The sequence below is a fragment of the Typopeltis vanoorti genome, chromosome 18, assembly GCF_054136105.1.
Source record: "Typopeltis vanoorti isolate ZY-2024b chromosome 18, IOZ_Tvanoo_1.0, whole genome shotgun sequence".
Classification (NCBI taxonomy): domain Eukaryota; kingdom Metazoa; phylum Arthropoda; class Arachnida; order Uropygi; family Thelyphonidae; genus Typopeltis; species Typopeltis vanoorti.
In genome coordinates, this window is record NC_143566.1 from 42,419,650 (window position 1) to 42,446,542 (window position 26,893).

Sequence of the window (26,893 nt, forward strand, 5' to 3'; positions counted from 1 at the left end):
GCGAACAAAGAGACTGTGAAATGGCAATGGGACGTAGATGGAGCGCATTTTTCATCTCTATTAATTAAATTATTTATTCATTAGTCCCGATTAAACGCTATTTACTTGTATTTTAGAGTTTTGTGAAAAAAAGAAAATCCAAAAACGAAACACCTAGGTTTTCGAGAGTTTTATTACGTGACCCCGCAATTTAGCTTTCGTGACTCGGTGCCGGGTCGTAAACACCATTTGGGAAACACTGCTCTACAGACTGGAGCTTACAGAACTTGACTTATAGAATGCAGATAACTTAATGAATGCTCTATTCTCTATTTTTTATCAGATATTTCTACATAACAGCAACTTATATTATCCTCATCTCATAAGCTGTATTATTGCCTACATTACATTATTCTAAATGCAAGTGTTTTATACATACATACATACATACATACATACATACAGCAGCATACATAGCAAGGAACCTTGATATACCTGAAGTAGGGGGGGGGGGGTATTTCAAAATTCATTATAAAAATGAAAATTAGCATTTGTGTGAAATGTAAGTAAAATAATGCATTAATTATTACTGTTATCCATGGACTCAAAAACTTATCACGGGCAGTTTCACTAACATGGACAATGGTCATCAAACTATGTCTTTTGCTAGTTCACTGTTTCCACATTCACTGCATTCTCAAGCTATCTCATGCATCTGCTCACACCTGATATTGTATTATCCTCACTGTTCTATCAATGTGATCCCTTCTTTGAGATATGTCCATTCCTTTTATACACCGCATCCCATCCTTGCATTCAATTTTCAAAACTTTAGACGTCACATATATGAATTATCATTTCCACTTGTGTGCTTACACAGCTTGTCTTGTCTTAAGCTTTTCATGAACCACTGAGGTTCTTTAGCTGTGGACTTCGCAACTGCAACTGTCTCGAGGATAAGGTGGTTGGCCCTATGCTTCTCAGTGTGTCCTATGTCTGTAGATGCATGTGTTCATGAGACTGTTTGCTGTTCTGGGAGACAAAAAACTTGAGTTTCTAGGTGAAAAAACCCCTTACATTCATATGAGACTGGCTAACTCACCTTTAGTCAGAAGAGACGATAAAGGTTCCTCATGTCTTGGACGGAAATCAAACCCAGGCCTTTCTGACCAAAGGGCTTTGTCTATACTGACTGAGTTACAGACTGCCTACGCAGCTAGTTTATTTAAATCTTACTTTGTAACTAGAACATTGCATCATCATCAACCTAATAATTCTCTCTTTAATAATTCAAACTTTACAAAGATTGAAATTGCAAACCCATGAGGTACTTGGAATGCCATTGTAATGAAAGGATATTAGCAGTGAATGTGAATAATCAGAGATATCGAGAAAAGAAGTATTTAAACCTCTCCCATTATCATATGAGTTAACCAATAAAGGACCATAGGCCCTAAAACAGATCACTATGACACAGAACTAATGACTTTTTCTACCTGGGATATTGCTTCTACCCCCCCCCCCCCCAGAAACAACTTGCTGATACCTAATACCTATTGGAGACATTCAATTTATCCATAACACTAGTCTATTATCTAACCTCATTTGTCCCAGTTCAAATACCAATCATGTGGCAATCTATCAGAGGCTTTTGTCATATCTGAAAATACAGGTAACATGCATTTTCAGATATTCATTTTCATTATCCATGGTTTTGCACATATGTGGTTTCATTTGTGTACATAAAGAGTATGGCTGTTTGTTACCAAGGTTGAGGAAGTTTCTGCATATGCATCTTGTTTCCTATCTCCATCCATTGTGTTCAGTGTCCCTCTTGTTTTTCTTACTGCCTTATTGGTCTATGCGGTACTGCATTCATCTATAAATATAAAGATATGATGAAAGATAAAAAGCAATTGAAACCTTTTGCTGCAAGTTGTGGGTGGTTCTACTACTATAAGAGTCACTATGCATTCCACAATCTCAACTTGACTGGCGAGACTGCAGCTGCAGATCACATTGCTGTTGAAGAATTTCAAGATCTCCTGAAAGTAAAGATAGCAGGAGGTTATACACCAAAGAGGGCATTTAACCTAGATGAAACTGTCTCCTGTTTTGGAGGAATATGGACAGTCATACCTGCATATCCATCAAAGAGAAGACAATGCCTAGGTTTAAAGTCAACAAAGAGGTCTGTGCATTGCTTTCGGAAGGCATGCTTCTGAGAATTATAAAATAAGAGTGTATCACTTAGAAAACTAGTCACTGAAGGGCTACATAAAAGCAAGATTGCCTGTTGTTTGGACAGCGAATATTTTTTGAGAAAGTTGCACGATGTACTATATCTTGAAAATTAACTATTTCAAGAATTATTTGTTTTATATGTACTGAATATTTTATGTAACTACTCTTATGCCTGATTATGTATGAAAACGTACATTTTTGATTAAATTAATTTTGAAAAATCAAAATCTTGCTTATTTGGGAATGTAACCTCTATTACCCCATGTTATAAGCATCCCATTTTACACATTTTCGATATATACTGCAATTCTCAAGAATGCAACCCCATGCATATAACAAGAGTTACCTGTAGTAATGTGAATGCATTTCCCTTGTCCAATATAGTTGTTGTGCTGTTGTAATGTTTCAGTAAATTGATAAAACATGACCTCCACTTAACGAACCAATGATGATCATCACAGAGAAACTGTTATTAATAACCCAATTCTGGATCCTATCCCCCCCCCCCCCCTGCCCACTAACTTCTCCAAATCCTTTACTGGATGTATGGATATTGAATCAAAATATGCAGACTAGCCTGTAATTCAAAGCCTCAGTCTTAACTCTGTGTTTTTTCCAATTTGCTCACATCTCTGAACAGTGCAGTCTCCTCTAAAGAGTCATATCAGCAGCAGCATTCAATAACACACTGTCATGTTAACTTTCCCTTTTCCTCTGTGAAGTAGAATGATTTTTACTCTCCCTCTACTTCTTTGGAACCAACCTTGTCGCAAGACTCTTGTCACACCTTGCTGTTAATTTCCTGAAACAGTTCCTTTAAACACGACAATGTGTCATTGAATCCTGTTGCTATGATGCTATAGAGGGGACTGCATTGCACAGATATGTGAGCAAAATTGGAAAGAAAACAGAGTTCATATCCTTATTATAATCAGGAGTTTTATTCCTTTAGTGAGATTCTGATTACTGGCATTAATGTGTGAGATAGGTTCAGGAAAGACATTCTTTTAACATAAATAAGTTTAATTAACATCTTTTTGTAACATATGCATATTAGATTAAGTTATTTAACTTATTTATATATGCAGGATATCTCATAACAGCACTGAATGCACAACTTAACACAGCTTACATATATATATATATATATATATATATATATATATATGTAGAAAGTATTTTACCTTGGGTAAAATAAATGTTAAGAATACCAAGCAATTTTAAACCTGGTTTTACTCCATTTCCCAAGTAAGCAAACAGACAAACAAGTCAAGTTTGCGCCTGCAAGTGATGCAAGTCTAGACAGGTAGTGCAAGACCAAGGCAACTCATGGTAAAGGTGGCATAAGCTCTGATCACTAATCTTAATATTTACCCTTAATGCCAAAACACATCTCCAAGAAGGAGATGTATGATGTTTTATATTAAAGGCAAGGGGCCACTACCCAGACCGGTTTCGACCTTTATTGAGGTCTCATCAGTGGGAGCCAGGCTAAAAATACCAAGATTTAGTAATACAGAGCTTATAAGTATTTTACCAGAGCAATTTTTTGCCAGAACAACTTTAATACAAAACATCATACATCCCCTTCTTGGAGATGTGTTTTGGCATTAAGAGTAAATATTAAGATTAGTGATCAGAGCTTATGCCACCTTTACCACGAGTTGCCTTGGTCTTGCACTACCTGTAGGATCAGCTAGACTTGCATTACTTGCAGGCGCAAACTTGACTTGTTTGTCTGTTTGCTTACTTGGGAAATGGAGTAAAACCAGGTTTAAAATTGCTTGGTATTCTTAACATATATATATATATATATATGTAAGCTGTGTTAATATATTCATATATATGAATAAGCACTTTCCTTCTATTATTATACTATCTGACTAGATTAGATAGTATATATACATACATACACACACACACACAAACTGATAACGGTCAGTTTCTACAGAACTGACCATTGTCTCTTTCAGCAAGACAATGCACTTTGTCATAAGACTGCTGCTGTAACGGCGTGTTTTGTACATATGAAGGTTAACACATTTGACTGGCCTCCACAGTGTCCTGATATCAACCCCATTAAACATCTGTGGCATGAATCGGAGTGTCGGGTGAGGTCAAAATATGTACTTCAATAATACGCATTTTCTTTCTACCAATTATATTATCTTACTTCTACAAGGCATCTGTAGTCCTCTCTTTAGAACTACACAGTTAAACTGAAGCAATAAATACACACAACAAATAAGTTTTAGTTCTTCTATAAGCTGGTTCCTGAAAAGTCTGATGAGTTGTCTAATATATGCAGTATCCCCTTAAATAATACTATTGTTTTACACAATATAAAGATGCAGAGTGCTAAAGATTTGCATAACTTTTTACTGTTCAAAATTATACCAGTACATTGGAAGAGTTAATTTCTGTATGTATAAACATTTCATGATCTTGCAGAAAGTGTTTCACTTGGTTATAATTTAAATTAAACTTGCCAAGAAATTATATTCTTGTTTAATTCTTTATCTAAATGTAAGCAAAGTTTGTGAAGTTTCTTCACAACTTGGCTACTTGAATACAGGCTAGTGGCTTTGCATTAATTGCCTTGGTATCCCATAATGCAAAGCACATAGTATTCCATAACTTAAATGTGTGTAAATCAGGGAAATTAAATCATGATGTGAGGAATGATTAGAATATGCATGTAACAGTGCTAATGTTATGCAGCTGTATTAATGATGGGAATGGGCATTATCATAGAAATGATATACATAACAGCATACGAGGGTGGTCTGAAAAGTTCAGTTCTTGGCCTTGACCATAGATGGCAACACTATCGGCAAGATTTTTTTTTTTTTTCCAAGTTGGTATATCTGTCATAAGCATCCATGTGAAATTGCAAGTCATTCTATCAAGTAGTTTGTTTTATACAACTGTCTGAAGCAAAAGTGTTGTCTGTATCCCTTGAAATGGATAAAATTGAGTATCGTGTGATTATGCAGAGTTTCTTTGTAAAAGGAGTTTTTAACCAAAAGAAATTTTCGAAGTTCATAAAAATTTATGGGCACTCTTTTCCTTTGTTTTTGACAATTAAGAAATGGGCTACCAAGTTTAACCGTGGCTGTACCAGCCTTGAAGATGATCCATGTGAAGGACGCCCAAAAAGTGTAACAAGACACCAGAAATCATTGATCAAGTGCATGATATGGTATTGGATGACCGGCGAGTCAAAGTGCATGAAATTGCTGAGACTATAGGCATTTCAACAGAATGTGTAGGATATATTTTGCATGAAGAATTTCAAATGAAAAAAGCTTTGCTCATGATGGGTGCCCCACTTGCTCACAGCAGATCAAAAAAGCACTCGCATGAAAATTTCTGAACAGTGCTTGGGGCATTTTAACAAGAATAAACCTGATTTTGTACATCGATTTATTACTATGGATGAGATTTAGATTCACCATTACACATCAGAATCCAAACAATGGTCAAAACAGTGGAGAGAAGCCGGTTTTCAGCACCAAAGAAGACAAAGTCAGTTCCATCAGCAGGAAAGGTCATGGCATCGATCTTTTAACCAGACTAGATGAAAAAATTTGTGAGACAAGACCTGGTTTGTAGAAGAAAAAATCATCTTTCATCAGGACAATGCACCTGCCCACAAAGGTATTTTGGCAATGGGAAAATTAAGGGATCTGCACTATGAATTATTGGAACATCCACCTTATTCCCCAGATTTGGCTCCCTCTGACTTCTATTTCTTCCTAAAAATAAAACTCTTCCTCACTGGCCAGCGTTTTTCTTCAAATCAAGAGGTAATTGCAGCTGCAGAGGGGTATTTTGCAGATCTTACTGAGAACAACTACAGGGATGGCATAATGGTGCTGGAGCATCACCAGAATAAATGTATTGGTCTTATGTTTAAAAATTAAAATAATTTTGAAATTATAAATTCATTTTTTCATTGTTAGGCCGAGAACTTTTCAGACCACCCTCGTAAATGTGTGAATGTATTCTGAAGGCGAAAAGGCTGAATAAGGCAAGTGTAAAATCAATGAATGCGGAGCTTAAGCATGAAATCTGGAAAAAGAAAGTACTCTTGAGGAAGTACAAGATGAATAATGGTAATAATCAGTTAAATGAAGAGTATAAAGAACAACCAGGAGAGTGTCTCAGTAAGGAAAACAAAAGTGCACTATGAGCAGAAATTGGCAAATCAGGCAAAGAAAAACCCTAGACAGTTTTTTAGATATGTGGCAAGTAGAAGGAAGAATGATCATGGTAAAATGATGTTAATGGATAAAAATGGTAGAATGGTAACTGTTGAGGTATTCAGTGATCAATTTATAAGGGTGTTTCATCCTGATCAGGGTGGAACCATGAGGAAATTAAGTGTAGAGACACAGGAGAGGGTGGCTTAATTGTGAGTGAGCAGGAGGTATTTAAGGAAATAAACTTGATGTCAATAAGGTGATAGGATTTAATAACATATCACCACGCATCTTAAGGGAATATTCCAGGGAATTGGCAGTAGCACTGGAATGCCTGTTTAATAAGACTTGCAACGGCACAGGTTCCAAGGGAGTGGAAGGAGGGTAAAATGTTCCACTGCATAATGGTGATGATAAGGCTGTAGCTTCAAATTATATGCCAATCTGTATATATATGGAGAGATTGTGAGCTATGGTTTGTTAAAGGGATATCATGTTTCACTAACTTACATACTATAAGAAGATGACAAATGCCTTGGACAGGAGAGATGCACATACAGTGGTGTACCTGGAGCTTTTGATAGAATGCTGCATGACAAGCTGGTAAATAAATTGAAACAGATGGGATTCAACAACAGACTTCTAAGCTGGATCAGTGATCATCTACAAAGAGCTGCATATCATTAGTTAAATCCATTCCAATATCACTAACAAACAAACTGAACAACAATGGTCCCAAAACTGACCCCTACGGTACACCACTAGTAACCTTCCTCTTCGAATACTAGTGGTGCACTGCAGTGGTGTACCCCTACGGTACACCACTAGTAACTTCTTCTTCGAATACTAATCGTGTACCGGAGTGGTCAGTTTTTGAACCATTGTTGTTCAGTTTGTATGTTAATGATATTGGGATAGATTTAACTAGTGATATGCAGCTATTTGTAGATGATGAAAAACTGGAGAGAGCAATGCAGAGTCAAGCAGATGTTATGACTTACAAGAGGACTTGAATATATTGCATGAATGGGCAGGTAAGTGGGACTCTCAGTTCGATGTTGCAAAGCAAAACATTTTGATTTGGTAAGCAGCAATAGAATGTGAAGTATACACTTGGTGGGGAAACTTTAAAGGAAGTAGAGGAGATAAGATCTAGTACTGATGGTGGACAAGGTACAGAAATTCAGGGGCCACCTTGAACAAGTTGTGCAGACATCACATCGGATAATGGCAATGATGTGGAGGACCCTGACATGGACAAATGGAGAGGTCATAATGCCATTGCATAAGGCCTTATATGGATTATTCTGCACAGATTTGGTCGCCGGGTTTTCATGGTGACAAGGATATGTTGGAAAGGGTACAGAGAAGATTCAATTTGTCAGTGGTCTCTGGAATGTGGAGTATGTGGACAGACTGAAAGAATCTAAATTGTAAAAGCCTCGTGAATAGGAGAAGGGGGGGGGGGGATATGATTGAGACATATAAGCTGGTCAGGGGTTGTTATTGCATCGACATGAAGAAGATTTTTCATAGAATGGGAGAGGGGGGGCTAGGACAAGAGGCCATCGCTGTAAACTGTATAAGGAGAGTGTGAGCAGAGAAGTGAGATGCAGGTTCTTTGCATGGAGAGTGGCTGATGAATGAAATGCATTGCCTGAGTGTGTTGTGAATGTAGACACATTTTCAATGTGTCTACATTCACAACACACTCAGGCAATGCTGTTGGATGAGAATAGTGTGCAATAATGTGTACCTCCCACTATGAGTCTCTGACTCCATGGACATCAGATGTTAATAATAATAATAGTAATAATAATAAATGATCATGAGAAGAGAATGATTTTGTGTTCATCCAGTTCAGATTTATCAAGCATATGCAAGAATGTCTGTAGAAATAAGGCACATGCAGAAGTCTAGTTTACCTATATTTCCTATATTTCCACCTTGATATCTTTTCTGAGACAGCCTCAGAAAAGATATCAAGAATGCAAACACGATATGTGGGTGACAGATGCAGAAGATATGGATAGAAATAATGTATGCTCATCCCACTGCACAAGTGTGGTGCAAAGACTGATGTATCCAAATATCAATCTATCAGTATCTCTGGAGTGGTGGTGAAGATTTTGAAAAAGTTAGTCAGGATAGAAATGGGTTGACAGAGAATTTATAGTTTGCAATGAATAGCATGAGTTTGCTAAGGAAAGGTCATATTTGAGCAACTTGCTCACATTCTGTAATAATGTTACTGTTAAGTTAGATAAGGGGAATGGATACACCATGATACTTTTGGATTTTACTAAGGCTTTTGGCAGAATACAGTACAGAAGATTGCTGTATAAATTGGAGAATATGGGACTGGATTATAAAATATTGGGATATGAGGATGGCTGACTGACAGATGTCAAAAAAGTGTTATATGGGGGGGGGATGCGAGCCTGCAAGATTTAAGGTAACCAGTAGTGTACCACAAGGATCAGTCCTTGGTCCATTTTTGTTCAATAATATTTAATTCAATGACATTGCATTAATGTTAGTAAATGTAAGGTCATTCGATTCAGTGAGATTAGATATCCAATGTCATATTATATTTGGTGGGATTATGCTAGAAGAAACTGATCTAGGGATCTTGGAGTTTTAGTAGATAGAAAGTTGAAGTTCAAGGGCCATATAGAAAATATTGCAAATACAACTCAGGGGATAATTGCAATGCTGAAATGACCTTTGAAATGTAAAGATAAGTATGCTATTTTGCCTCTTTACAAGGCCTTGAAAAGATCTCACTTGTGCTATTGTGTGCAGGTCTGGTTTCCTGGTTTCCATGGTAATTCTAATACAGTTGAGAGAATGCAAAGGAGAGTATTAAAAATCATAACAGGATTGTGGAATGCTGATTATATGACAGATTGAGAATTTATAGACTGCAGACACTAGCAAACAGAAGAAAGAGGGGTGATGTGATTGAGACTTATAAATTTCTGAAAGTGTCATACAGGATATTAGTAGATGGAAGTTTTCATTTCGTGGAGGGTGGGAAAAGGACAAGAAGGCATCCTTGGAAGTTGAGAATGAATGCTGTCGAGAAGTGGTGGTGGGGGGGAGTGAGAGCCAGTTTCTCTCATACAGTGGTGCATGATTGGAATGCAATGCCACTGGAGGCTGTGTGCACAAATAGTGTGAATGAATTCAAGAACAGGTATATCAGCTGGGCACTGGTAGTATGTGGCCTTCCTCAATGAGTCCCTGACTCCTTGTGGTCTCTCTTACTACTAATTATTATTATTATTATTATTATTATTATTCAGGCCTCCATGGAGTCAACAGACTCATCGTGGGAGGTCCTTTCTATGAAACACAAAGTCTATCATACCACTCCTTAAACTCATTGACCGTTCTTGCTCTCACCACGCTCTCAGACAATGCATTCCAAGGTTCCACCACCACCACACAAAGAAACTACTCCTCACCCTCTTGCTCACAGCATCCTTTTGTAACTTCCAGGGATGGCCTCTTGTCATCGCTCCTTCTCGCTGCTCCACAAGTGAAAGAACTCCCCCAGTGTTCACCCTGTAATTGACTCTCAATAGTTTAACAGTCTCGATCATATCACCTCTCCTTCTTCTATCCACCAAACTCTGCAGTCCAAATTCCTTCAGCCAATCCTCACAGTCCTGAAATCATTGCAATCATCCTCTGAGTTATATTTGAAACTTTTGCTTTGTACCTCCAAACTTCAAATTAGTATCCACCATTATGCCAAGATCCCTATTTTCATCTGTTTCTTGTAGCATAACCCTGCTAATATAACATGCCACTGGAAATCTCATTGCACCGAAGTGCATAACTTTGGTGTGATGAGATTTCACACCAAAAGTTCATAAGAGTGCGAGATCACACCAAAGTGCATAACACATTAAACTAACAGCCATTTTTGTTTGCCCAAATTTGCAGACTATTCAAATCATTTTTAATTGCTGGATATCAGTATCATCGCTGATTGCTCTGCCTATCTTCATGTCATCGGCAAACAAATGCACATCTCCTGTAGACCATATACCACTTTTTAATATCCCTCTGTCAATCATTCGCTGATCCAAATCAAGAGTTTATATTTCTATCCCATATTCCCCAGTTTTTGCACCAGCCTTTTGTGTGGTATCCCATCAAATACCTTGGCAAAATCCAACATTATCATAGCGTATCCTTTCCCTTTATCCAACACAGCATTACCATTGTTATAAAATATGAGCAAATTGCTAAAACATAATCTTCCTTTAGTAAATCCATGCTGCTTCTTGCAAAGTATTGCCTGTTTGTCTATGCTGTATAGCAGTTTCTTTATGCGAGTTCTTATGCCTTCTCTAAAATCTTCACTACCACACCAGAGATATTGAAAGGTGAGTAGTTTGACACATCAGTTTTTGCACTACCTTTAACAATGGAACTATCAATACATTCTTTCCATTCCTGTGGTATCATTCCTGAGCTGAGACTCAAGTTATACAAACATGTGAAAGGCTTAGCTTAGTAAAAGTGCTGATATTCCATCTGTCTCTATTGACAGGTTCTTATTCAGATTATACAGCAGCTCTTCAACCTCATTGTCATGCATCTCTAACTCTTCATCCAATGTAGGAGTAGTACTGCACACCACGATACATATACCTGGTTGATATATCTCAGTAAGATGAGCACTCATTAATTGAAGAATCTCATTAGCTTCTGACACTCAAGTACCATTTGCATTCAATAAAGTTATTCTTCCACATTCATTCTTTCTTTTGCTTGAGGCATAACGATAAAATTCTTTTGGATTGCCTTTAGCAATTTCTTGTCATACTCCAATTTAGCTTTCCACACTATAGTCGCTACTTTTCTAGCTTTATAAATTTCATAACATCTCTCAATCTTATTCTCATGATATTCTTTCCACAACATTTTTTTCTTGTGGATCTCTTGCTTAATAAGGTAGCACATCTATTTCACTCCCAAGCTATTTATTGTTCAAACACTTGGGATACATTTAGATGCTGCTTCATTGAAGCTCTTTTTAAAGATTCCCATGCCTTGCTGACATTTTTCCCATTCAGTAACCGATACCAAAAGACCAAAGATAGTATTCTCCTAATTTCATCATAATTTCCAGCTTTGTAGTTTAGCATGTAACTTGTTCTAATGGGAACATCAAAATAATTTGATACTTCCCAAGTAAGTACTGTGATCACTGTCACCAACTGGTGGTAAAATAGTCATATTCTTAACAGAGACCCATCCGGACACTATGAACAAATCCACACTCTTTGACCTCGAGTTCCTTCTTTTACATGCTGCTTGAGAAAGTTGTCTTGTAGCAATTCAATAAATTCCTCTTCATTCTTATCATAAGATTTCTCTTCTACCCAATTAATGTTTGGATAATTAAAGGCACCCATAATGATCACTCATTTAGTACCGTAAGGCTAAACTGGCAATGCATTTCTTCAACTGAGTCCCCTGCAACTGAGCAGCCAGGTCTGTAGCAACATCCCACCATATATTTCATTCTGATAGCCTCCACTTCACACCAGATAGCCTCAAACTCACTGCTACATGGAACATTGTTACTATCATTGTTTTCTTGCATTTCTACCATAACTGGACTTAAGTCATCTGATATCATTAGTAGTACTCACCTCCTCTCCTAGCTCTTCTGCCATTCCTACAAATAGTTTACCCATTATGCTCGATCCCAGTTACCATATCTGATTCTGATAGCCAAGTTTCACTAATGCCAATAATCTTAGGCCACATCATATTCAAGAAAGCAACAAACACAATCCCTCTGTTTCTGATGCCTGGCATTTGTATACAGACATAACAAATTACTATCTAGCCTATGCTGATAATTAGTTATGAAATCTATTTGGCTTTGTTGTAGAACTTTCTCTTTTCATTTGTACAAGTGTGCTACTGTCTGACGCACCAATCAACATGGTGGCGAGGTGAAGGACGGTTGCAAACAAATTAGCAGTTCCTTCAATGCCATGAAAACATCATTGGAAAGTTCAATAATTTCTTCTCTCAAGTTTATGTTACAGAAATTAAAAAACTACACTATTTGATTGTGATAGTTTTACAAATAAAAATATCACAATCAAATATTTTGTGACGGGTCATAAGTAACAAAGCTTTCTTATATTAACATTTCTAATTATTACAAGAAATAATGCATTTTTCTGCTATACATTTTTTTGGAAATGTTTAGCTACATGATAAAAAAAACAAAACTTTTTTGTTTAACTACATAATAAAAAAACTAAAGTTATCCTTTCTTTTTTATTTAACTATTTTATCAAATTTGTGCTAAAAGATGTATGTAAGATAATAGGATACTGTTAGATAGCAGATATCCTACATAGGCCTACCCTTAGAAAAAGGTCGAGGGATACATTAATAGCAAAACTATTATGAATGACAAAATTTACGAGCAAATTTTCTTCTATCTCTATTAGACGTGAGAAAATATTTGTTAATAGATGTTTCATCACAACAATTAGACTCAACAGATCTTGATTTACAATTTGCTATCAGGACTAGTATCTAGTGCCGGCCTGGTTGGCCGAGTGGTTAGCATATCCGCTCTCCAGCGAAAAGGCTGTGGGTTCGAATCCCACCATGGGCATGAATGTTTGCGATTGTCTGTGAAAAGAGTAGTGGTTGGCAGTAAATGGCATTGGTGTAGTTGCGACTCATTGTAGTTGGTGAATTGAGTAGTGGAGGCAGAGTTGTAGGGTAGGTGCCCTCCTTCAATGAGTCCTTGGACTCCCTGGAGGTGTCAAGTAATAATAATTGTATATCCTCCTCAAAACTTTCCTGGGCAATATCATCAGCAAAAGGAATTTCTGTAGAAATCACCTTATGCTCCTTATTAATGCTTCTCAATTCATCAATTATATTTTAAACTCTGATAAAAAGTGTCTAAATCATAATCTTTATTGCAATCACTCTTGAAGCTTTGTAAATTGCAACTATGATTTCTTTTATCATGATGCTTATTATTATACTTTTGACTGAAAATAACATAACCACCCATTTTATGTTTTTTAGCAGGAATACATCTGGACCTTCAAGATCTAGGTTAAAAAAAAAAAAACCTTCCTCCTCAACTTTGTTTCTATTAACAGAGGAAACAAATTTAATATGTAACATTAGAAGTGGCAGCCTTCTCAGATTCTTAGTTGGATTTACCACTGAGTCTTCAGTTGTGGCATTTGAGACAAACAGTCCGCTACAATATTTTTAGCACCAGGCATATAAGAAATCTTTAAATTAAATTCTTGTGTTCCTAATACCATCTGATAATCCTTAAAATTGTTCAGAAAAGATAATAGGTTGTGATCAGATCTAACTTGAATATACTGACTGTACAGTAAATATTTCATCTTTTTTAGAGGATAAATTATTGCTAAGGCTTCTTTTTTTTTATCACAGCATAATTCTTTTCTGCAGCATTAAGCTTTCTATTAAAAAAAGCTAATGGCTTTAAATTCCCTATATCCATTTGTTATATAAAAGCTTCAATACAGTCATATGATGCATCTGCTAAAATGTAAAAGGTTTTGACTAACTCAGGATGTATCAATACAGGAGGCTTAGCCAATGCTGCTTTCTTTCGATAAAAGTTCAACATTCCTACAAAGCACCTGACTTGTTTCACAGTTTTTGGAACAGAGAAAGAAGAGATAGCTTTTAGATTATCTGAGTCAGGCTTTATTCCTCCTCATGAAATAAGATGACCTAGATATAAAACCTCACTGAAGAAGAATTCACATTTTGAAGCTTTTAGTCTGAGCTTTGCCTCATTTAACTTCTTTTGACTCTTTGAGCAGTTTACTATGTGAATTTATATCTGGAGAATAAAGCAATATATCATCATGAAAACACAAAACTCCAGAGCCTAATAAATCTAACAGAACCAAATTCATAAGTGCTTGAAAACTTTGTGCAGAATTGCTTGCACCTTGAGAGTGTCTAGTGAGCTGAAACGTTCCCCATTGGGAAAAAAAAGCAAAATACTATTGATCCTCTTCCTTTAAAGGTATCTGCTAAAAATCATTGTTTATGCTTTGAAAAAACTTTGGCACCACCTAATTGAGCCAAAAGAGCCGATAAAGGCTTTTTTGGAAAATAAAAGTCTTCCTGTGGGCAGTCTTTCCTTCACTCTTCCGGAAACTGACACATACTAGCCAATATATACACATAAACTCCTACTGCCACACAACACAAAAACTAGATGTCATTAATTCACTGAAAAACAGGGCTTTGAAGATATGCTCAACTGAACAAGCACTTAAAGATGAATTAAAAGTTATCAGCAATACCTTCCTAAAAAATGGTTACAGCCAAAATACTATCAACAAAATTCTGTACAAGACCTCACTTAAAAACAAAAATAAACTGTAATCATTCCATACATTAAAGGGATATCAGATAAAATAAACAGAATACTACAGAAATACAACCTTAAAGCCACCTTTAAACCTCCTGCAAAATTAAAGAACTTACTCAACTCATCCAAGGATCCAGTCCCTCTGCTGGTCCACCCTGGAGTATACCATTTTCATTGCATCTGTAATCTGCCCTATATAGGGGAAACAGGACGTACAATTCCTATCAGAAGAAAGGAATATAAACAACATATTATTAAATATAATAATTATAGTCGAGCTGGCCTTTCTGATCATGCCCTGAACACATTACATAGAATTGACTAGAAAAGCATCTGTTGTTTACATCACACCAAAACAAGGTAGGAACATAAATTTAAGCAGGCCTGTGAGATGATTATCAACTACCCTAATCTTAACAATAATAAGGGTCTAAAAATCCCAAGAATATGGAAACCACATATTCTACACACTTAAACTTTCTCCCTAAGAGTTAATTATAAATAGGACCAAAGATAATCCAGGATCTTAAATCTAATATAACAATTGTCATGTTAAATTAGGGCATCATTTTTACTGTAATAAAACTATCTATATGAAAGAATGTTTCTCTGATGTTGTCTTAAATAGAATATATAGCTAAAATAAATAGATAAAATAAATAAATAATATATATATATATATATATAGCTTTGATGTAGTTATTTTATTTTATTTCATTGATTTTAATTTTATTTTATTTTCACTAGAGGTCAGGCCAGTAGAATAACCATTGATTGAATCATTGTCTCTTTGGCTTACTGTGTGAAATGTTAGCTTGTCTCTCTTTCTCTCTCTCTATATATATATATGTGTGTGTGTGTGTGTACTCCAGATGATAACCTTAATATGAAGGTCAAAATGTCGGGGAAATTAAAAATTATTTATAACATGGTTGTAGAGTCCATAATTTGTGTAAAATGAATGCTGATCCCCATGTAACACTAAAGGAAAGGATTATCTAAAATGAAAAGCTACTCTATATTATGAAGAAGATAGTCAATGGGTTCTGTAACCTTATTTACTGACCTTAGATCAAGAACAAACCAAGATCACCATTCTGCTTCTCTAGAACTAAAAATGGAGAATTCCACAGAGATGTTGAGAGTTTTATAATCCCTACATCCAGATATTGCTGTAACAACTTCTTCAGTTTCTCTACATATTTTCAGTATCAAACACCTCTAAAATAGAGGTGTTTGATACTGTTTAACATAAACTGGTTTTTCAGACTTAACTGTGACTGAATGCTTTACAACATTGGTCTAAGAAAATACCAATATTCCTTCTGAAAAACAGCCGCCAAACTTCTTTTTCAAAGTATTCATACATTTTGTCATTTTCCTCTTATCATCCTCTGATGTTCTTCCTTTAAAAATTTATGTAATAAATCCTCAAATGGAATAGAATCCTCACTTAAGATTCCTTATTCTCTATTTCGAAAGAACAAACCTCACGGATCAATCAAGGAATGAGATGAAAATGGATCAGGAACTAGAGAGAGAGAGAGAGAGGAGAGAAAGAATAGCAGAATATGAGAACTTGCGATATTCAACCCCTAACAATGTCAAAGTACCTGATTCATAGCAGCAACCATATATGATTGTGATATTTTTACTAATAAAAATATCACAATCAAATAGTTTTCTACAAGCCGTAACAAAGCTTTCTTATATCAACATTTCTAATTATTACAAAAAATAATGCAGTTTTCCACTGTATACGTTTTTGTAAATGTTTAACTACATGATAAATAATAAAAAAGCAAAAGTTATCCTTTCCTTTTTATTTAATTATTTTATTGAATTCAGCTACACTAAATAATTAATGTAAAGGTAATTGGATATCATTAGATAGCGGATATCCTACAAACACATACATGAGAAAGAGAAAGAAGGAATGTTTGCTAATGATTCCCTTAAGAAATAAATAAATTGGTACAGTACTCTACCACAGTGCTTCCCAAACTGTGAGCCACGGCCCCCCTTGGGGGCCGTAGGTTTTGTTGAGGGGGGGGGCGTTAAACAATGAAAACAAATTTAAAATGTTTTAAGACTAAGTAGATTTTTTTATCTACAAAAATGTATTTAATTTTTATTATTTATTATTTCTTTTTTTTTTTGTTATTTTGTATATTTTAATGGAAAAAAATCACACATTGGTGCGGGTTCAGAAATTTTGCTTTTTCGGCGCTTAATGAATATTAGTAAATATATGCTTATTCATATAAGTTTCATTTCAAAGCAGAATCTAAGAATTGCTGTTTCAAATATTTCACCTGATATTGACTTTTTTGTGTAGCAGTATTGAAACATATCCATCAAATTAAATTGTTATTAAACTTCTTTTATGTTTTTAATTCTTTCTTTATTACTAATCGTTTTATGTGCTTGTACTGCAAATGTACAATAACAAGATACTATTTATATAAAAATATGAGGTAATGTGCAATGCCAAATGTGTATGTAAGATGCTAAAAATGTGATATATGCATTTGATTTTTGCAATATTCGCTGTGTATGTTTTGTATTGAATATAAATACAATAAATATTATAATAATATATGTCTATATTATGATTTTTTTTTGAGGGGGCCATGAAATATTTTAATTTTTCCAAAGGGGGCCCTGACATCCAGAAGTTTGGGAAGCACTGCTCTACCACATATCTGACCTCATTGGGAAAGCAATTTTTTGTTTAGTGATTTGAAGAATCATTAGAATAAGGGTCGGCAAAGTGGTCGATATCGACCCCTGGGGGTGAATAAATGTCTAGGGGTCAAAAGTGGGTCAATAAACACCTAGTAAATATGCAATGCCAGCTGGCTGATCGGCTGAGCAAACATTTATCGCCCATAGCTTTCAGAGTGGTGTTCAGTGATCTGATAACTTTAAATTCACTGTGTAATTTTTTTGAAGTTATAATGCCAATAATGGTGGCCACTGATAGTAAGAAGAAGTGCCAACAGTATTCGCAAGAATATTTAAAATTTGGATTTATACCATCATTTACCAATAAAACAATGCCTGTGTGCCTATTATATGAAAAGACTTTCAGTATTGATGCCATGAAGCCTGCAAGGATGAAAGACTATCTTGAAAGAGTTCACTCTGATAAGAAAAACAAAGCTCTTAATTTTTTTAAGGCACTGAAAGAAAAGATTATAAAACGACCAAATATAAAGTCATTTTTAAAAGCACTTGCTAGTGGAGATTACGAAGGGATCTCCAAGGAATGAAGGCATCATACAGTATCTTTCTTAATATAGCAAAGAAAGGAAAACCACATACCACTGATAACATCTGTGAGGCTACCATCTTTCATGTTGGAGGTTAGAGGTGGTTTAAAAAGTTACATATTTATTCTTTAGAGTAGGGATTATGGATTATCTAACCCCTGAGCCAAGGGCTCGACAGATTATTTAATTACATTGTTATTAAGAAGGAGCCTGTGTAGCTCAGTAGAAGTGGCATTTGCACTCTATGACACTTGACTGCATGACAAAAGACTTTGGTTTGAATCTAGTCACCGACTAGAGGAACATTTTTGCCAGCTTGGCTGACCAAGTGGTAAGCGTATCCGCTCTCTAGCCAAAAGGCTGCAGGTTCGAATCCTGCTGTGAGCATGGATGTTTGTGATTGTGGAAATACCAGTGGTGGTGGTGGTCGGTAGTAGATGGCACTTGTGTAGTTGCAGTCATTTGGTGGAGACAGAGTTGTAGAGCAGGTGCCCTCCCTCGACTAGTCTATGGACTCCCTGGAGGTGTCAAATAATAATAATTTATTTAACATGATGGGGGGGGGTCGATGAGGGATCAAGGATTTCATTAAGGGGTCGATGGTGTAAAAAGTTTGCCACCACCTGCATTAGAAGGAACACTTTGTATAATAATGATATCATCCTCCCATAATCATTTTTCCTTCTTTTAGCCACATATTGAAAAAAAAAGACATTACACTTTTTCTTGGTTAACTGCTGCTCACACTGCACTTTTATTGTCATTACTGAATCACCTATCTAGCATGCTCTTTATATGCTGCATGCAATTGATTATTGCTTTTCACTTATACTGTCTCCAAAATGCCTTCTTCTTCCTAACTGTATATGTTTAATCTTGCCAACTTTCTCCTAAACCTACACTATTTAACCTGACCTTTGAAATGCATTCGGGCATAGAGTAGTTGTTGTAAGAACAATACAACATTTGCCATTTAGTTGAAAGATGTTCACATTTGAATTTCATCTTTGATGCGAGAACTAGATGAGATTCAAGACTCACCTTAAAATAAAAAGAAGGCTTTTTAACTAAAGATGAGTAAGCTGGTCTCATACAGAGATAGCAGAATTTCTCCTCCTAGAAGGTCAGGCTTTTGATCTCGCAAACAGACTGACCAGAAGAATACCCAATTAAAATACATAATATACCAGCCATGTAGCCTTAGCTGCTTCAGCCATAATTGAAACCATCCCAGCCTGTTCCTGTTAATTCTCAACCAATGTACAAGAAGCACTGACCTCTTTTCCACATTATTCATTCTGTGCTGTTGCTCCAAGTTGTCTCCTGAGCTTTTTATGTCACTAGCCTTAGCTCTACACATAATATATCCTTTTTTCACTGAAGCCATCATCCGGCTGGCTTCAACTGTGGTGATTACCTCATATGGCTTACTACCACTCTGGATGTTTGCCAAGTAACACTGGGATTAAGGAAAACAATGCTGCAGATTATGCAGCTAGATTGGCTCATCCCTTGCGGTACTATCATCTGTCTCTCCCAAAGGCAATCATGAGACAAAAATTAATATCCTAGCGGCAACCATCATGGAATAAATATTACTAACAAACTACACCATATTACGACCAAAATTAAACTGTGGCGATCTAATCTGCACAAGAACTGAAGAGAATGTTGCTTTGCTTCTACACAAGGCATAGTCATTTCACACATGCCTTCTAGCTGAGTGCAGCAACTTTATGTGAGCATTAAGAAAATGTTAATATTCATAAATAAGTGAATACTGTGTTAATATTTTGATTAGTATGCATTGGTTTATATTACTATGATTACTATGTTTTATAGACTGCCTCATTCTTAAATGAGCAAAATTATTATTTTAACTTTTTTAACAATCAACCTGAGCCTTAGCCACTCAATGAGATCTTATCTGGCTCATCAAATATATCACGGTCTTTTTCAATTTTACAAAAAATTAATTTACATAACTGCATTTAAAAATACTTGAAGTTTATTCCAGCACTAGCATATTAATTTCATCCTTTACACATCTTATAAAAATGTTATGTCTGCATGGTTAGCTGAGTGGCTTTGCGCCTCGCAACCATATGCCTCGGAAAGGAGTATCCTGTCGCTGACGTGAGGAGCTTAAAGATCTTTCTCAGCCATAGCCAAGTTAGCTGGTCTTGGGCATGGACATTAGGGTTTTTCATCTGGCAAAGCAGGCAAACCGGCCTTGAGAACTCAACATCACTATGGACATAGGATACACCGGGGCATAGGGCTGACCACCTTATCCTGTGAATGGTTTAGGTCCGATGATTAATAAACCCTTGACACTGCAAGGTAAAAGAGGGTAAAAGGAAGATGAGATGAGATAAAAATTTTATATACAATTTTTGTTTAATATTATACTATTTACATTAGTTACTTGTTATATTTTAATCTTGGACATGGTGCATTATAGCTTTAGATGCTAATACACCAATAAATTTTCTTTTACTCTATGTAACATTTCTTCTGCATTAATCTAGCAACCTTTTACAAATTCATATCAACTCATTTTTTCTTTGGGCCCTTTCACAAATCTCTTTATCTCCTTGAACATCAGGTAATCAGATAATTGCATAGTAGTCTATATATAGCTTGATCAAAACTTTGTACATTGAAACTCTTAATTTCTTTAATTTTACATAGCATACTTTTCACAGCTAGCCAGCCAGTCTATTCAACTCCTCCCATAGAGCCACAACATTCACTTCACTTCTCATAGTGCTCCTCAACTTTGCATTATCTGCACAACTATATATCTTCATTTAAACTTCTCCAAATATTATTAATATAACTTAAATAATAATGGCTGTAAAATGAACCATCGTGATATAATGCTTTACTTTTTGAGTTAATGCTCTTCCATAATCCAACTCATTAATCTGTTAACCAACCCAATCAATCCACAGCTATCAACTGAATTTTGACTCTATACCTACCAGTTCACTCATTTCCAACTCCTCTTCTCCCATTATGTCAGGATTTGTATGCAATCATTTTTGGCAACATTACAAGGATTGTTTGAAAAGTTTGGTAAATTTCCAATAGATGGCAACACAATCCATTCATTCATACCAGTGTCAGCATGTATCATCTTTTTCATGACTCCTGGCAAAATTTTAGCCAATGTAATGCTTAGTTCTCATTTCACAAACATTTAAAATGGCCGTGTTCATGTTTTTCATAAAAATGGAGAAAAATGAGTTTCATGCAGTTATAAAACACTTTTATTTGCAGAAGTGGATGGCAATGCAGATCAAAGCTGGGTTAAATGCAGTTCATGGGGACTGTGCACCTACATTAAAGACTGTTTATTTTTGGATAAATGAGTTTAAACATGGTCGTAAGTCCATCAAAGATGAAGCATGCTCCAGATGCCCGACTGAGGTCACTATGAAAGAAATGATTGACATATTCCATGGTACTGTTAAGGAAGACTGCCGAGTGAAAGTGCACGAGATTGCTGAGATTGTAGGCATCTCAACTGAATGGGTGTATAATATCCTGCATGAAATGCAGGATATTATACACCCATTCAGTTGAGATGATTTGATGAGTTTCATGACTGCACATGAAAAGGCTGTGTGCGCGATGGGTGCTGCCCTTGTTGAGTGTCGATCAAAAACGCATGCAAAAAGACATTTCAACGCAGTGTTTGGCGATGTTTAATTACAATTTGCAGGATTCTTTGAATTGATTAGTGACTGTAGATGAAACCTGGATCCACTACTACACACCTGAGTCCAAGCAGCAGTCAAAACAGTGGACAATGCCAGGTTAAAGAGCACTGAAAAAAAGCGAAGACCGTTTTGTCAGCTGGGAAGGTGATGGCCACTGTTTTTTTTTGGGATTCCCAAGGAATTATCATGATAGACTATTTGGAAAAGGGTAAGACAGGAGCCTATTATGTGTCATTGTTGGATGATTTAAAAGAAGAATTGAATCAAAAGCGGCCAAGATTGGTGCACAAAAAAGTGCTCTTTCATCAAGACAATGCATGGTATTGTCTTGATGAAAACCATCCCACACATCGGCCATAGCAATGGCAAAATTGCATGAATTAAGGTTCGAATTGGTTCCATATCCACTGTATTCTCTGGACTTGGTCCCATGTGACTTCTTCTCGTTCACAAACTTAAAAATTTGGCTCGGTGGGAAAAAATTTTCTTCGAACAAGGATATCATCAAGGCTGTCAATGACTATTTTGCACAATTTGACAAATCCTACTTTTTAGATGGAATGAAAAAATTGGAAATTCGTTGAACAAATGTGTAGACCTCGATGGAGACTATGTTGAGAAATAAAGGTGATTTTTTTCCAAAAAAATGTGTTTAACTTATTTTTTACCAAACTTTTTAAACAACCCTCATATATCCTTCAATGAAATGCTCATTAAATAATTCAACTATATCCTCCACAGAGGTTACCTGGAAAACATTTCCATAAAAAAAATATATATTATTATGGGAACCCATATGGAGTCTAAAGACTTATTACAGGAGACCCTACTAACCATTATTCACACAATACTTATCATTTCTACTTTTATTTCCCTCATGCATTGTTAACCACTCTTAGATAATTTCTATAGGTGATGCTTGTTGTCTCCTGTCATGTATTGAAATCATTCGAAAGCAGCTACTCTAAAAAACTAGTTTAGTAACTTATATGTTTCTATCATATCTCCTCTTTTCTGTCTATCAACTAAACTTTGTAACCCATAAAACTCCAGCCTCATTGCTGTACAAATTAAACATCATAGGACTCATCCATGGTGTACCTTTGGCATAGCATTGATCTCCTGCATTCTCTTGATTCATTTTAGAAATTATGGACTTTACAACCATGTTATAAATAACTATTTTAATTTCCCAACATTTCGATCTTCATATTAAGATCATCATCTGGAGTATATACAAATATACAAGTACAAGCTGAGTTACATTACACACAATAAGCTAAAGAAACAATGATTTGATCAGAGTTACTCTACTGGAATGACCTCTAGTGAGGAAAATTATTAGTATTTTTTTTTTTTTTTTTACAACTTAATTATTTAGAAACTACATCAAAGCTAAATTCTATTTAAGATAACACGAGAAAAACATTCTTTCTTATAGATAGTCTTCTTTCAGTATCAATGATATCCTATTTTTATCATTACAATTGTTATTTTCGATTTAGGATTCTAGATTATCTACAGTCCTGTTTATAGTTAACTCTTGGAGAGAAAGGTTCCATGGGTAGAATATGTGCCTTCCATATGCTTGGGATTTTTAGGCCATCATTATTGTTCAGATTGGGGGGGTTGATAAGAATCTCACAGGCTTCCTTAAATTTGCATTCATACTATGTTTTGGTGTTATGTAAACAACTGGTGCTTATCCAGTCAATTCTATGTAGAGTGTTCAGGGCATGATCAGAAAGGCCAGCTTCACCATAGTTATTATATTTAATGTGTTGTTTGTGTTCCTTTTGATTGATAGGAATTGTGCGTCCTGTTTGCCCTATATATGGTATATTACAGGTGCAATAAATACGGTATACTCTGGGGTGGGCCAGTGGAAGGAATGGGTGTTTGGATGAGTTGAGTAAGCTTTTTAACTTTGCAGGAGGTATATAAAAGGTGGCTTTGAGGTTGTATTTTTGTAGTATTCTGTTTATTTTATCTGATGTCCCTTTAATGTATGGAATGGTTATAATTTTATTGTAGTCTGGTTTATCTTTATTTTTTATTGAGGTCTTGTAGAGAATTTTGTTAATAGTGTTTTGGCTGTAGCCATTTTTCAGAAAAGTATTGCTGATAACTTTAAATTTGTCTTTCAGGCATATTTATTGAAGCAGATCTTCTAAAAGAAAGGATGCATTCTCTTGAGTTTTTAATCATCCTCAGACAGGTTGAGTCTAATTAGCATTTTAGGCAATTTAATGCAATTGGCTTGCCATTTCTCTGCTGCCTTCTAAATATTTTATGTCTACAGATAATGTGTGTTCACAGGATGGCTTGCCTATTTTGAGGATGAAAAACCTAGGTTTTAGGGAGAAAACCCTTCACCTCCATATGAGACTGGCTAACTCACCTTTAATTTAAAAAGCCCTAATAAAGGTTCCTTGCATCACAGGGGGGGGGGGAATTCGAATCTAGGTCTTTCCAGTGAAAGGGTTTCTCTTGAGTTTTCCTCTGTCATATTCAGCGGGAAGGAGTGATGACAAGAGGCCATCCCTGGAAGTTACGAAACGAAACTGTGAGCAAGAGGGTGAGGAGTGGTTTCTTTGCGTGGAGGGTGGTTGAACCGTGGAATGCATTGCCTGACGGAGTGGTGAGAGCGAGAATGGTCAATGAGTTTAAGGAGTGGTATGATAGACTTTGTGTTTCTTGGGGGGGGGGGACCTCTCCTCGATGAGTCTTGACAGACTTTATGTTCTTAGGAAGGACCTCCCATGATGAGTCTTTTGACTCCATGGAGACCTGAATAATAATAATAATAATCAGCTTCATATTCATCCCCGTTTTCTCTAATTTAATTAATAGAGTTCCATGCAGTATTCCAAATGTCTTTGCAAAATTTAGCAGTAGCATGGTATAGCCATTCCCTTTACCCAACTCAGTTGTCATGTTATTCAGAAATAATTTAATTTAATAAGGCAAGAATTATTCTAATACCATTCTCCTATAAAATTTTTTACTCCTACTTGGCTGCATATCAAAAGCATTCCCTAGGATTTTTCTTGGTTTGAAGTGCTGTTCACATTATTCTTCCTCTTTCATAACTGAATGCATTATTGCTATTTCTCTCTCTCTGTATATGTTATTTTCTTAGAGCATTCTCACTCATGAAAGAATGCTGATCAGTATTACAAGTACTGAAGGTTGGACTAATGGTTAGATTATGTGGAACACAGATCTCATAACCATACATGGTACTTTATTGAAGCCAGTTCAGGTAACAGATGAGCAGGCTGGTGATCTCACCCAGATTATGCAAATCATGTACCACCTTAAAACATGAATCGGTGTCACAATGGCATTCAAGTTCACAAATTACAGGTTAGAAAGCAGAGATACTATTGACTTAGCTAACAAGCTGGAAATATGTTCCTCATGCATTTTTTTAAGTGATGTTCTTCTTAGGTGCATTTCTCAAAATGCATATGCACTTACTACACTCCTTTTGGTTGTCAGTTTTGAGAAAATTTGGAGAAGAGAATACGGCTAATAATAAACTACATGTTGTTTTTCTATTCAGAGCCAGCCTGGTTGGCCAAGTGGTTAGCTTACCTGCTCTCCAACGAAAAGGTGATGGGTTTGAATCCCACTGCAGTCATGGATGTTTGTGATTGTCCTACCTTGTGTACTGCTATAACTTCTGATATGGTGCAGTATGACCTTTGCTGTCCTTGCACACCATTAAAACCATAAATCATCATCATTTCTATTTAGAACATGGACTAGTCATTATAAGTGCCATGTTTGAACATAAAGATGACACAAATTTACATGGAGAGAGTATACAAGAAAAAAAAAGCAAAGACTATGTCACTGTTGATAATGATATCTTCACACTGGTTCAGGATACAAGAGTATTCAGAGGATTTAAAATAGGAAGAGATCACCACTTAGTTTTGAGCAGGCTAAAATTGAATATAATATTGAAAAGAAAGTTTTAAGAAGAATCAAAGTTGAGCAGTTTTCAGGAACTGTAGACTCACACATACAAATATTATTCAAGAAAAAATGAGAGCATTTGAAAACAAAAACTAAACCATGGAGTTTCATTGGCAGATCCTGAAGCACTGATTGATTCAGCCAGAGAGGCATGTAGTGAAGTTGAATGTGAGGGCAGAAAAATAAGAACTCCATGGTAGACTCAGGAAGTTAAACAGGTGGGCAAGGAAAAGAAGAAGGCATATTGAAAGTTCCTGGCAGGTAAGTCAGCACGTGCTCTGAGAAAATACAAAGAAAAATGTAAGAAAACAAAGCAGTGTGTGAAACTAGTGAAAATCATGGCCAGACTTCTGTAAGAATATACAAGATAAATATCAGGAAGGTAACCAAATATTCTGCAGGCTATTGAAAAAGCTTAGAAATGATGGGGGAAAAGTGCAATTATAAATAATTGGAGATGATAAAGGTGACAATAAAAATAAATATATTCTATATGTTTAGAGTCATAACTTTGAAAGACTGTTAAATGAAACAGGACAGTAGCAGCAAATATTCAAGAGAAATGCAAACAGGATTACATAACAATACTTGAGGCAAAAAAATCTGTCTAAAACCTGAAATGTAAAAGGCAGCTGGAGTAGATGATATTCCATCAGAAATGCTCAAACATAGAGGTATAAACGTTTTACAGTGATTATACTACATAATTCAGAGGGCCTGGTGAAGGGGTTGAATTCTGGATAATTGAATTAGAGCTCATAATACACATCTATAAAAATGGAAATAAAACTGAATGTTTGAATTACAGAAGAAATTACCCTACTGAGTGTAAGATTTATGCATTTGGTAAGGAAATTTTAGGCGGTTGAGGAGTCAAGAGAGCTAAGAGTGATAGTGAACAAGTACTTGAAGTTCAGGGGGTCAAGCTGCACAAGTTGTGAAGTCATCACATCAGATTATGGAAATGATAAGAAGAACCTTTAACATGCAGAAATAAGGTTATGGTTCCATCATATAAGGCCTTGACCAGGTGTCATATGGATT

At 35.8% G+C, this 26,893-nt stretch overlaps 1 protein-coding gene across 10 annotated transcripts in view; it reads right to left on the minus strand.

The window, feature by feature from the left end:
* Positions 1–26,893, minus strand: part of LOC150096616 (ranBP-type and C3HC4-type zinc finger-containing protein 1-like) — a 333,124-nt gene that overhangs the window by 80,997 nt on the left and 225,234 nt on the right. For 4 of the 10 annotated variants that reach the window (XM_090408571.1, XM_090408574.1, XM_090408572.1 and 1 more), the window contains one exon: positions 1,725–1,858. The exons of 5 other annotated variants lie outside the window; for them this stretch is intronic. The gene's annotated coding sequence lies outside the window, so the exon portion shown is untranslated. Of the gene's footprint in view, positions 1–1,724; positions 1,859–14,993; positions 15,081–26,893 lie in introns of those variants that run through there. One more of the 10 variants, XM_090408570.1, reaches the window with a different exon arrangement.